The sequence below is a fragment of the Staurois parvus genome, unplaced genomic scaffold (genome assembly GCF_062004578.1).
Source record: "Staurois parvus isolate SC_StPar_1 unplaced genomic scaffold, SC_StPar_1.0 ptg000299l, whole genome shotgun sequence".
Lineage (NCBI taxonomy): Eukaryota > Metazoa > Chordata > Amphibia > Anura > Ranidae > Staurois > Staurois parvus.
In genome coordinates, this window is record NW_028318095.1 from 19,165,639 (window position 1) to 19,177,732 (window position 12,094).

Genomic DNA, 12,094 nt, shown 5'->3' on the forward strand with positions numbered 1-12,094 from the left:
TGTGCTTTGGGTCACTCATGTTGGAAGATAAATCTTCCCATTAACAACTTTCTGGCAGAGGGCAGACTTTGACGGTATTTAGCCCCATCTATTTTTCCCTCTATCCTTAAAAGTGATCCAGTCCTTGCTGCAGTGAAAGCCCCCCATAACAGGATATTACCACCTCCATGTTTTACTGTAGGAATGGTGTTATTTGGATGGTGAGCTGTATTGGATTTCCGCTAGACATATAGTTTAGTGTTGAGGCCAAATAATTAAATTTTAGTCTCATATGACCAGAACACCTTTTTCCAATTGGCCTCAGAATCTTCAAGGTGTTGTACCAAATACCTTCCACTTCTTAATAGACTTCATTGTGCTTCTAGTCAGTGATAAAGCCTTTGACATTTTTTGGATTCATCTCCTGACGTGCCTGTCCACAACTTTATCCTGGAAATCTTTTGAGAGTGTCCAGCCACCCATAGTTGATTGTTTGCTTCAGTCGCACTACCAGAGACTGAAATGTTCCAGGAAAGCTCTTTTCATGCTGAGCTAATTAAACTGACCACAGCTGATCACAGCAGAAAGTTAAATGGCTGTGTGCCATTAAGAAGGTGATTAGCTACACCTGACAGAGTTTACAAGTAATTTTTAGGAGGGGGTGATCCTTTTTCCAACTCGGTGATTCTGTTTTTGAATGTGTTTTCCTGACATATTAGTGTTATATCTTTCACTTGGATGTTATAAGTTGCACTGACTAAATACAGCTGGATGCCTGTCTTCATGTCAGGCTGCAAAGCAACAAAAATGTGATTTTAAAAAGGGGCGTGAGATTTTTTTTCTATACCTACTGTAAACAGGAGCACGCACAACCTGGACACCCTGCAAGACGCCACAGGTTCCAGTGGAGTCAGACGGAATGGCAAGCAAAAAGGTAGCAAAGCAAGATATGTTTAAAAATTAGCAAGAGCTAAAAAAGGGAAAACATGGCTTTAATGTTACTTTAAGCGTTTACCTCTTTTTTAGACAAACTCTCTAAGCAAGTACAAATACTTTAATCTAAATGCATTGTTGAAGAGCTGAAACTAAAATGGTCCTTGTAAACCCCATACTTACACTTCAAAACCTTTCCTACCTGCCCTGGGAAACTCCAAATCCCATACACATGTAAGGGGGACCCTAACTTTGTTTTGACTTTGAAACTAAGCAATCTGAATGAATAGTGAGATATAGGTGGTACAGTTGGTTGAGCATACATATCAGACACTGCAGTAACCATTACAGTGCAACTGACACTGCCGTGGTGCAAAAAAAAAAAAAAAAGAAGGGGCACTTTAGTGAAGATTTTTAATATTTTTAAATCTGCACTTTTCATTAAAAATAGCGCCTCCCGGCCCTTTAAGAGTGTCAGAAACCGGGACGGGCGGGTTTTAGGGATCATGTGACTGCCGTGACGCGTCGTCATGGCAGTAACAATTGGGAAAAGTCCCGATCGAAAGAGCAGACCGGGACCTTTCCATGAGTACCGGACACGGTATTGTTCTTTGGCAGTTCAGCTTCCCATACAGACTACAAGTGGGCATTCAAACAATACATCTGCATGATCCATTTATCACCATCAGGAAACACACCATGAGAAAAGCCATCGCAGCAGCAGCAGATCAGCAATCACAGGAGGTGCAAAAATGAATTTAACAAAAAAAACCCCAAAAAAACGTATTTTATTAAAAAAGGGCAACAGTTCATTATACAACTGTTCATGACGTTTCAGAAAGCTAAATGCCATTTGTTTAGGGTTTACATCAAGGTTATTACTGTGATTTGTAAACACGGTGGTTTAGGGTCAAGCAAAGCAGACAATAGTGTACTGAAAATTCCTAGTGCATTAAGAAACAAAATCTAGTATTAGCTGTCATACCCAGGCCTACTGTTTATTGTTACTCTTGTAGACATAATCCCTTGGTTATAAATAGTTCCTGTCCTCAAGCTACTGATATCTGTGTCCCCAGTGTAGGTAAAAGGAGGGCAAAGGAATTCTACTAAACTCTCCGACAAAAAGGCATAAGATCCTTAGGGAAATGTACCAACATGCTACAGACCTAGTGCTCTTGCAAGAGACACATTTAACCTTAGATACAAATGTTAAGTTATACTCTAAGTACTATCCAAAATGGTATTATGCCGATTCCCCAGTCAGAAGGGCTAAAGGTATGGCAATTGGGTTCTCAAAGAATATGAGCTTCAACTTAGAGGGGAAAGTGGAAGATCCAGAGGGTCAGTTTTTATTTTTGAAGGAGAAACTACAAGGAGTGGAGTATACCCTAGTTAATATTTATGGCATAAATAAAAACCCAATAACATTATTGGAGGGTATGTTAAGCAAAATCTTTGAATATAAAAAGGGGGTTGTGGCAGGAGACTTTAATATGTGCTTAGACCCGCATTTGGAATGCATCTTCCGGTACAGTAAGAGAGGGTGGTAGGAAATTAAAATCACTGAAGAGGGTATTACATCAAGGCCAATTGGCCGATACTTGGAGAGTAAAACATCCAAGAGGAAGATTATACCTTCTCTCCTGTACATGGAATGTATTCAAGGTTGGATCATATATTGATAGAACATGGAGAGTTGGAGCGGCTGGTGAGCTCCAAAACAGAGCAACAACCATCTCTGACCATGCTCCTGCCACGGCGAGACTCCAGATTTGTGTAGAGCAGTGTAGGACAAACTTTTGGAGATTAAATGAGACACTCATACAAGATATGAAAACAGTGAAAAAGTTGAAACAGGAAATCAAACACGTTTTTTAGCTCATTGAGAGCAAGGAGGTTATGGCAGCCACAGTGTGGAAAGCCCATAAGGCATATATAAAGGGGAATACTGATAGCAATAGGGGCAAGAAAAAAAGAAGGAATGGGGGGAAAAAATAAAGAGGGTGATGGAGGAACTATATAGATTACAACAGTTGCATAAAAGGTATAAAAGGTATGGATATCCAGAAAATAATCCTTAAAAAAGAAGAACTAAAAGTTCTTATGGAACAGGAGGTGAGGAGGATATTTAATAGAATTTCTAAGAAAAGATATCAGTGGGGGAATAGACCTGGAAAATATTTAATGAGAAGGTTAAAGGAAAAGAAAGCAAAAAATGTTAGGTTCCAAGATTACAGTAAGCTTTCTAATGTAAGTTCTGGAATCCAAAAAAAAAAAAACTGAGGATGAGAAGAAGAGAAAGAGACAGAAATATTTATAAGAGCTGGAGTTGCCTAGAATAGCAGAAGATAAATCACTAGATCTAGAAAACTATAACCCCGGAGGAAGTTAACATAGCCTTGAAGAATACGACCTCAGGAAAGAGCCCTGGGCTGGATGGATACACTGTAGGTTACTTTAAAAAATTTAGAGACCTTCTGGTCCCTAAAATGTGCGAGTATATGAATGCAATAGTGGAAGGAATGCACATGAGAGAAGAATCATTACATGCACATAGAACTATCATACTCAAAGAAGGTAAGGATAGTACATAGTGTGTGAGCTACAGGCCCATATCATTAAATGCCGATACAAAATTATATGCTAAGGTCCTGGCAATGAGAATGAAGGGGCTGATGCAGGAATGGATACATCTGGATCAGGTGGGATTCATCCATGGAAGAGAGGGAAGAGACAATGGTCTAAGATCACTGCTCTTATTGCAAAAAGTAGAGTGAGAAGCAGCCGACATTACTCCTATCGTTAGATGCCGAGAAGGCATTCGATTGGGTAGACTGGGGATTTATGTTTGATACATTAGAAGTTCTGGGAATAGGGTCCAAAAAGGTTAATTGGATAAAAGAGCTTTACAACGGTCCCACGGCAGAGCTGAAGGTTAATGGATCCCTTTCCCAGCCTTTCAAAATGTATAATGGTACGAGACAGGGATGTTCGCTTTCTCCTTTGTGGTTTGTGTTATCAGTAGAACCTATTCTAGCAAAGTATAGACAGAGTGCAGATATAGCAGGAATAAAGATGGGGAAGGTGGAGCACAAGGTGGCAGCATATGAAGATATGTTATTTTATATAGTAAAGCCTATAATAAAACTACCCAATTTAATGAGACTCTTAAAACAATATGGAGAGCTGTCAAATTTGAAAATAAATCCAGCAAAATCAGAGATCTTAACTATTAATATCCCAAAACAAGAGATGTTGAGCCTTCAAAAAGGAGTTTCCATTCACGTGGAATGACAAAGACAAAAACGAACACCCGCAACAAAAAAGTTTATTTCAGGCAAATTATGTCCCATTAATAAATGAGATAAAGGAGGAGTGAGGAAACTTTCAAGGGGGGGGGGGGGGGGGGGGGAGTTTCCTGGGTAGGTCGTATAAACTTGGTAAAAGTAGTGATAGTTCCAAAAATTCTATACAAGTTCCATATGCTCCCAGTAAGTTTGCCAGGGTCTTTTTCAAGGTAATAAAGAAGTTGATACGCAGGTTTATATGGGCAAATAAGAAACCAAGAATCAGACATGAGGTACTGTGTAGGGTAAAAAAAAAAAAAAAAAAAAAAAAAAAAAAAAAAAAAAAAAAAAAAGAACGGGGGAATGGGGCTGCCCAATTTTAGAAAACATTTAGCGGTTTTACTATCACGAATAGTTGATTGGACATTTAACTCACGAACAAAAGGGTGGGTAAATATGGAAGGAACACTAAGTAAGGCACCATTAGGGATGATAGTATGTATACCACATAAATTTTGTTTGTTAGATGAAGGTATGAGTTTTCTCAAAAAATAGTACTAGGGCTTTGGGATAGAGTGTACAAGCAGAAAGGATGGGAATATAATTTAGTGTTGATTCCTTTGGTGGGTACGGAGTATTTCCCCCCCGGGGAAAGATAATTTTTGGTAAATGGATTAACAATAAAAATGCACGTTTGAAGGATATTTTGACTAAGCGGAAGTTATACACGTATCAAGAGTAAAGGAGAAAAGTTCTGTCACATTAGATGACTGGAGGTACAGGCAATTAAGAAATTTTGTTTCATCGCTCCCCCATCCATTGAGGATTGGGGAGGATATATGTATCCATTTGAAAAATTGATGAATGTTAACATAGCTCCAAAACATATTACTTTAAGGATATATAAGATCCTTATAGATATGGAGGGAGCAAATATTCCCGGGTTCTTGGAAAAATGGGAAAGGGAGTTAAGAATAAAATTAGAGGTACAATAATGGAACAAAATATTTAATTTTACACGAGGTGGTAGATATGAACACAGTAGAAATTAATTATAAATGTCTGACGAGATGGTATATTACACAGAGTGTGGCTCATAGGCAGCAAGCTGATGCTTCACCTTTATGTTGGAGAGGTTGTGGTAAAAAAGGTACAATGGCACACATTTGGTGGGATTGCCCGAAAATACAAGACTTTTGGAAGAAAATAATTAATGGCATTCATAAAATCAGTGGGAATGTTATACAAACAGACCCGTGGATGTATTTTATTTGGAGCCTGTAGCTACTAATAGTAAAAATAGGATATGATATCATCTAATTAGTGCCGCCAAGGGCCTGATCCCTAAGTTCTGGCAAATGTTGGAGCCACCAGAATTAAGGATTGGTTAAGTAGAGTGGAAAATATTTTTTAGGAAGGAGGAGCTGTGTCATGAGGTAGAAGATAAAAAGGAAGAACTTGGAAAGGTGTGGGGCTGTTGGTTAGAATTTAAAACATCTAAGATATTTGGAATGGATTGGGAGTTATGAAGAGAAAAATAGAGAGAATATGAAGAAGAACATGAAAAGTGAAAATGGGTGAGATAGGAATGGGACACAGATGAGGATAGATAAAACACTAGAGGAGTCAAAGTTAAGTTAAATTAAGAGATGGACCAGGGTGATTTGGGAAGGGAGTATGTGGGAGGTGGGGTGGGAGGTAAGAAACCATAAGTGATTTACGACATTGGTGTATGTTAATTATTATGGGTGGTTGTACCCCTTTGTATTGGAAAATTGAATAAAGAATTAAAAAAAAAAAAAATTGGGAACAAACAAGGAGGTTCAGTGGCGCTTACGGAATAAGAAAGGAAGGCACCATTGAGGATGTAAAATATGCAGAAATAGTCCTCAAAAATCAGTATAGTCTATAACACATATCTGAATAAAAGTCTGAATACTAGTCCAAAAAGGCTGTACTCTAGGTAGCTGCCACCTGTTAGAGAAGCTTCTCTGTAAAAAAAAAGGTGTAAAAAAAAAAAAAAAAAAGGTGTAAAAAAAAAAAAAAAAAAAGTATATAAATGGAAAAACAGCAGCGCTTATCTGAGTGTAGTACAGTGCATCCAGAAAGTATTCACAGCGCTTAACTTTTGCCACATTTTATGTTACAGCCTTATTCCCAAATGGATTACCGTATTTTTCGCTCCATAAGATGCACCTGACCATAAGACGCACCTAGGTTTTAGAGGCGGAAAACAAGAAAAAAAAACAAACATTCTGAACCAATGGACTGCAGACATAGTACAGGAGATGACCAGAGACTGCAGACATAGTACAGGAGATGACCAGAGACTGCAGACATACTACAGGAGATGACCAGAGACTGCAGACATAGTATAGGAGATGACCAGAGACTGCAGACATAGTACAGGAGATGACCAGAGACTGCAGACATAGTACAGGAGATGACCAGAGACTGCAGACATAGTACAGGAGATGACCAGAGACTGCAGACATAGTACAGGAGATGACCAGAGACTGCAGACATAGTACAGGAGATGACCAGAGACTGCAGACATAGTACAGGAGATGACCAGAGACTGCAGACATAGTACAGGAGATGACCAGAGACTGCAGACATAGTACAGGAGATGACCAGAGACTGCAGACATAGTACAGGAGATGACCAGAGACTGCAGACATAGTACAGGAGATGACCAGAGACTGCAGACATAGTACAGGAGATGACCAGAGACTGCAGACATAGTATAGGAGATGACCAGAGACTGCAGACATAGTACAGGAGATGACCAGAGACTGCAGACAGTGCAGGGGTGACCAGAGACTGCAGACAGTGCAGGGGTGACCAGAGACTGCAGACAGTACAGGGGTGACCAGAGACTGCAGACAGTACAGGGCAGACCAGAGACTGCAGACAGTACAGGGGATGACCAGAGACTGCAGACAGTACAGGGGATGACCAAAGACTGCAGACAGTACAGGGGATGACCAGAGACTGCAGACAGTACAGGGGATGACCAGAGACTGCAGACAGTACAGGGGATGACCAGAGACTGCAGACAGACTAAGACTGCGTACCTTAACCCCTTGACGCCGACGTAACACAAATATGCGGCCTCACGGACCTGGGCTTTTTTCCGTGGGGCCGCATATTTGCGTACCTGTCTTTGTGTTGGGAGCGCGCCGCTCAGCACGCTCCCAGCACCGAGACCGCGGTGTCACTGAGAGCACCGGGTCCCGTTCTAACGATCGGGACCCGGGACTCCCGGTCCCGGGTCACATGATCGCTGTGATAGCCTCTGATTGGCTATCACAGTGATCAGTCACTGTGCAGCCCGGCCCCCTTGTTTTTTTTTTCTCTCTCTCTCTATGAATGGAGAAGAGAGATACATTGTATCTCTCGAACTCCTGTCAGAGAGAAGAAAAAAAAAAGTTTGTAAAAAAAAAAAAAAAAGATAAATAAATAAATATTAAAAAAATAAAAGAAAAAATAAAAAAAAATACCTAGATCAAGGTTTGATCTAGTTCAGTGCCAGGGTTAGTGTTTAGGTCAGGGTCAAGGTCAAAGGTCAGGGTCAAAGGTCAAGGTCAGGATTTTAAAAAAAATGGTATCAGTGTCAGTTAGTGTTAATGTCAGTGTCAGTTAGTGTTAATGTCAGTGTCAGTTAGTGTTAGTGTGTTTTAGGTAAAAAAAAAAAAAAAAAAAAAGACAAAAACAAAATGCGCACTATGGTTTCTGGGCTGTACTACGGGTACAAACAACAAATAACATACACATATATGATATCGCTGCGATCGTCAAGAGCTGGAGAATTTATTTTGGGTTGCTGTTTGGTGGTAGGTTATGGTCATAACAAGAAACACATAGCTAAATTAAAAAAAAGGATTTTTTTTACTATTTTTGGCCAGTTTTCCTTTGATAATAAAAAAAAATCAGGAGATATCCATTACCATTTACCACCAAATGAAAGCCCAATTTGTCCTGAAAAAATCAAGGTATAATCCACCTGGATGTGCAAAGTAGTTGTGATGATATGTACGGTTTTGCTATCACATGTCAACGGTGCAGAATTGTGCTTAGGCATTTAGATTTGTTTTACCCTTAGGCGTGAAGGGGTTAAAGATAGAAAAGGGATATAATTAATGGTTTGGATACATTTGATAGTTTTGTATGTTATATGGGAGTAATGATAAAATCTGTATTTTATATGGAAAATAAATATATATTTAAATAAAAATAAAAATAAAAAAAAAAAAAGACTGTGTACCTTTGAGGAGGGAGGGGAAGCGGGTACCTGAATTTGACAGGTACCCGCTCCCACTTCCGCAGAGTTGTCCATCCTTAAGTGTGGGCACCAGGCTGACAGCCTGGTGCCCAGTGCACATGAGAGAGAAGCGCTGCGCTTTGTGATTGGTCCGGCGTCTTCTGGGACCTGTCATGTGTCCCAGAAGACGCCGTACCATTCACAAAGCGCAGCGCTTCTCGCGCATGCGCACTGGGCACCCGGCTGTCATAGATGCTGGGGCGGGAAGACTGTGCAGCGCTGGACCGAGGAACAGGTAAGGTCCTGCAGGAAAGAACAGCTGAGTGGCCGGCCCGGTATTCTGACACAGTGGTGGAGGAAATACCGGACCGGTCGCTTTATATTCGCTCCATAAAGACGCACTGACATTTTCCCCCCTTTGTGTGTGTGTGGGGGGGGGGGGGGGGGGGAGTGCGTCTTATGGAGCGATAAATACAGTAAATTAATTTTTTTCCTCAACATTCTACAAACAATACCCCATAATGACAATGTGAAAGAAGTTAGTTTTGAAATCTTTGCAATTTATTAAAATAAAAAAAACCCACATGTACATAAGTATTCACAGCCTTTGCTCAATATTTTGTTGCAGCACCTTTAGCACCAATTACAGCCACAAGTAATTTTGAGTATGCTGCTACAAGCTTGGCACACCTATTTTGGGGCAATTTCTCACCTTCTTTGCAGTACCTCTCAAGCTCCATCAGCGACGGTGCACAGCCATTTTCAGATCTCTCCAGAGATGTTCAATTGGGTTCAAGCCTGGGCTCTGGCTGGGCCACTCCAGGACATTCATAAAAGCTGGCATGTAGCCACTCATTTGTTATGTGGGCTGTGTGCTTAGGGTTGTTGCCCTGTTGAAAGGTGAACCTTCGATCCAGTCTAAGGTCCAGAGTGCTCTGGAACAGGTTTTCATCAAGGATGTCTCTGTACATTGCTGCATTCATCTTTCTTTCGATCCTGACTAGTCTCCCAGTTCCTGCCGCTAAAAACCATCCCCACAACATGATGCTGCCACCACCATACTTCACTGTAGGGATGGTATTGGCCAGGTGGTGAGCGGTGCCTGGTTTTCTCCAGACATGACGCTTGGCATTCAGGCCAAAGAGTTCAATCTTTGTTTCATCAGTCAAGAGAGTTTTGTTTCTCATGGTCTGAGAGTCTCTCAGGTGCCTTTTGGCAAACTCCAGGAGGGCTGCCATTTACCTTTTACTGAGGAGTGTCTTCCAACTGGCCATACAGGCCTGATTGGTGGACTGCTGCAGAGATGGGTGTTCTTCTGGAAGGTTCTCCTCTCTTCACAGAGAAACACTGGAGCTCTTTCAGAGTGACCATCGGGTGCTTGGTTAGCTCCCTGGCCAAGGCCCTCGATCGCTAATTTTCGCTGGGCGGACCACTCTGGGAAGATTCCTGGTGGTTCCAAACTTCTTCCATTTACAGATGTGCTCATTGGGACCTTCAATGCTGCAGAAATTTTTCTGTACCCTTGATCTGTGCCTTGATACAATACGGTCTGGAAGGTCTACAGACAATTCCTTGGACTTTATGGCTTGGTTTGTGCTCTGACATGCACTGTTAACTGTGGGACCTTATATAGACAGGTTTATGCCTTTCCTAATCATGTCCAATCAACTGAATTTCCCACAAGTAGACTCCAATCAAGTTGTGGAACCATCTCAAGGATGATCAGTGAGAACAGGATACACCAGAGCTCAATTTTGAGTGTCATGGCAAAGGCTGTGAATACTTATGTACATGTGTTTTTTTTTTCTTTTTAATAAATTGCAAAGATTTCAAAATGAACTTCATTCAAGTTGTCATTATGGGGCATTGTTTGTAGAATGTTGAGGAAAAAAAATAATTTAATCCATTTTGGAATAAGGCTAACATAAAATGTGGCAAAAGTTAAGCGCTGTGAATACTTTCTCAATGTCGCTCAAAGATCACAACTAAGTCCGGTTTCAGTCCACTTTAAACAGCTTACAAACACTTGCTGTGTGTTTATATTAGAGGGCTGCCAGGCTTCCAGAATTCTATATAATCTCAGCAGCAATGCCACCTCCTCCCCATGTCTATGCTAGGAAGATCAGCCTGCACTATTAACGCAGTAAGGAACAAAGAAGGTAGAGCAGACCTATAAAAGATTTCAGCATACAGAGTGTGCTGAAAGTGCAACTGTGGCCAGCCCATTAATCACATGTTTAGATATTCTTGGAAAGCAGTAAATGATCTTTAGAATAAGCCTTTGTTGACCTCTGTAGCTGCAGGCACTGTGGAGCTATTAACCACTTGCGCTCCAGAGGATTTACCCCCCTTCCTGACCAGGCCATTTTTTGCAATATGCTGCCGCATTATGTTAACTGACAATTGAGCAGTCATACAACGCTGCACCCAAATTAACTTTTTGTCCTTTTTCCCCCCACAAATAGCATGGTCTTTGGGTGGTATTTGATTGCCTCTGCATTTTTTATTTTTTGAGCTATAAATAAAAAAAGACCAACAATGTCGAAAAAAATAAAAAATAATCAGATTTCATCATAAATTTAGGCCAAAATGTATTTTGCTACATGTCTTTGCTAAAAAAAAAATCCCAATACATGTAAACTAATTGGTTTGCATGAAAGTTATAGTGAGAGTACAGCATAAGTATGGCCATGAGGCCTTATGGCTTCACAGCTGAGACATGTAAGCATATAATGTTCTACTCGCCAACAAGCTAAATAAATATAACCGCAACTGGATGTTACCAAGGTGCCGGCTGTATCCCATTTTGCATCTAGTTCTACGAGTGATACTGGAGAAACTATCAGCTTGGGCACCGTTTTTTCTCAGCTTCCATGTGAGATCCCGTTGAAAGCGTTGCTTTTTTCTGTTGTATGATTCATTTACATTCCAAACAGTCCCAATTTTACAGTAACAGTCAGAGATAAAGGGTGACCCTCTCTCATCTATCCAAGATGCTGGTTCTTATATAAGGTCAAGGCCAAACCACTGAAGGGGTCTTCAGGGTATGGGATCCATAGAGATGGTCCACAACACTGGACCTGTATAGCACGCAGCTGACTATATATGTACCATAGTACTGAGGTGTACTGCTCAAGATCCAGTGCCCGAAGCAACAAAGGCCTTCCCCATGGTGTGGGGTCTGGGTATGACCCCCAAGGTTTTACCAAGGTTACACCGATCTGGAGGTGCTGCTTCTAAGGTGGTATTAGGAGACAGTGAAGATTTGGTAAAGTAATACAAAGATAAATTAACAAACAGGTTAAGCTAAGAGTAATTTATCCGCAAGATAGAGATGCAAGAGGGAGAACTGGTAAATCACTTTAGGACAATAGAAAAAAAAATTGAGGACTCACAGAATGGGGTAGGGTAATAAAGGGAGGTGCCCAGAGAGTTTGTCCTCAAAGCTTTGCCAGAGTCCAATTACCTGAAGGTATGGGCCTATTAAACAAGGCTCTATGATTGCTCAGCGTGTGTCTTGTACTGTAGGATTAGGATAAAACAGTCAGTATATGTCTCAAGAGCATGTACAAATACCTTTTGATATACTAGATTTACCATGTGCTTCTAACCTCTGTTTGCGCTGACAATA

The 12,094-nt window shown here is 40.8% G+C and overlaps 1 protein-coding gene across 2 annotated transcripts in view; it reads right to left on the bottom strand.

Annotated features, from left to right (window-relative positions):
• Window positions 1–12,094, bottom strand: part of FLOT2 (flotillin 2) — a 115,424-nt gene that overhangs the window by 31,757 nt on the left and 71,573 nt on the right. The gene's annotated exons all lie outside the window — the stretch shown is intronic.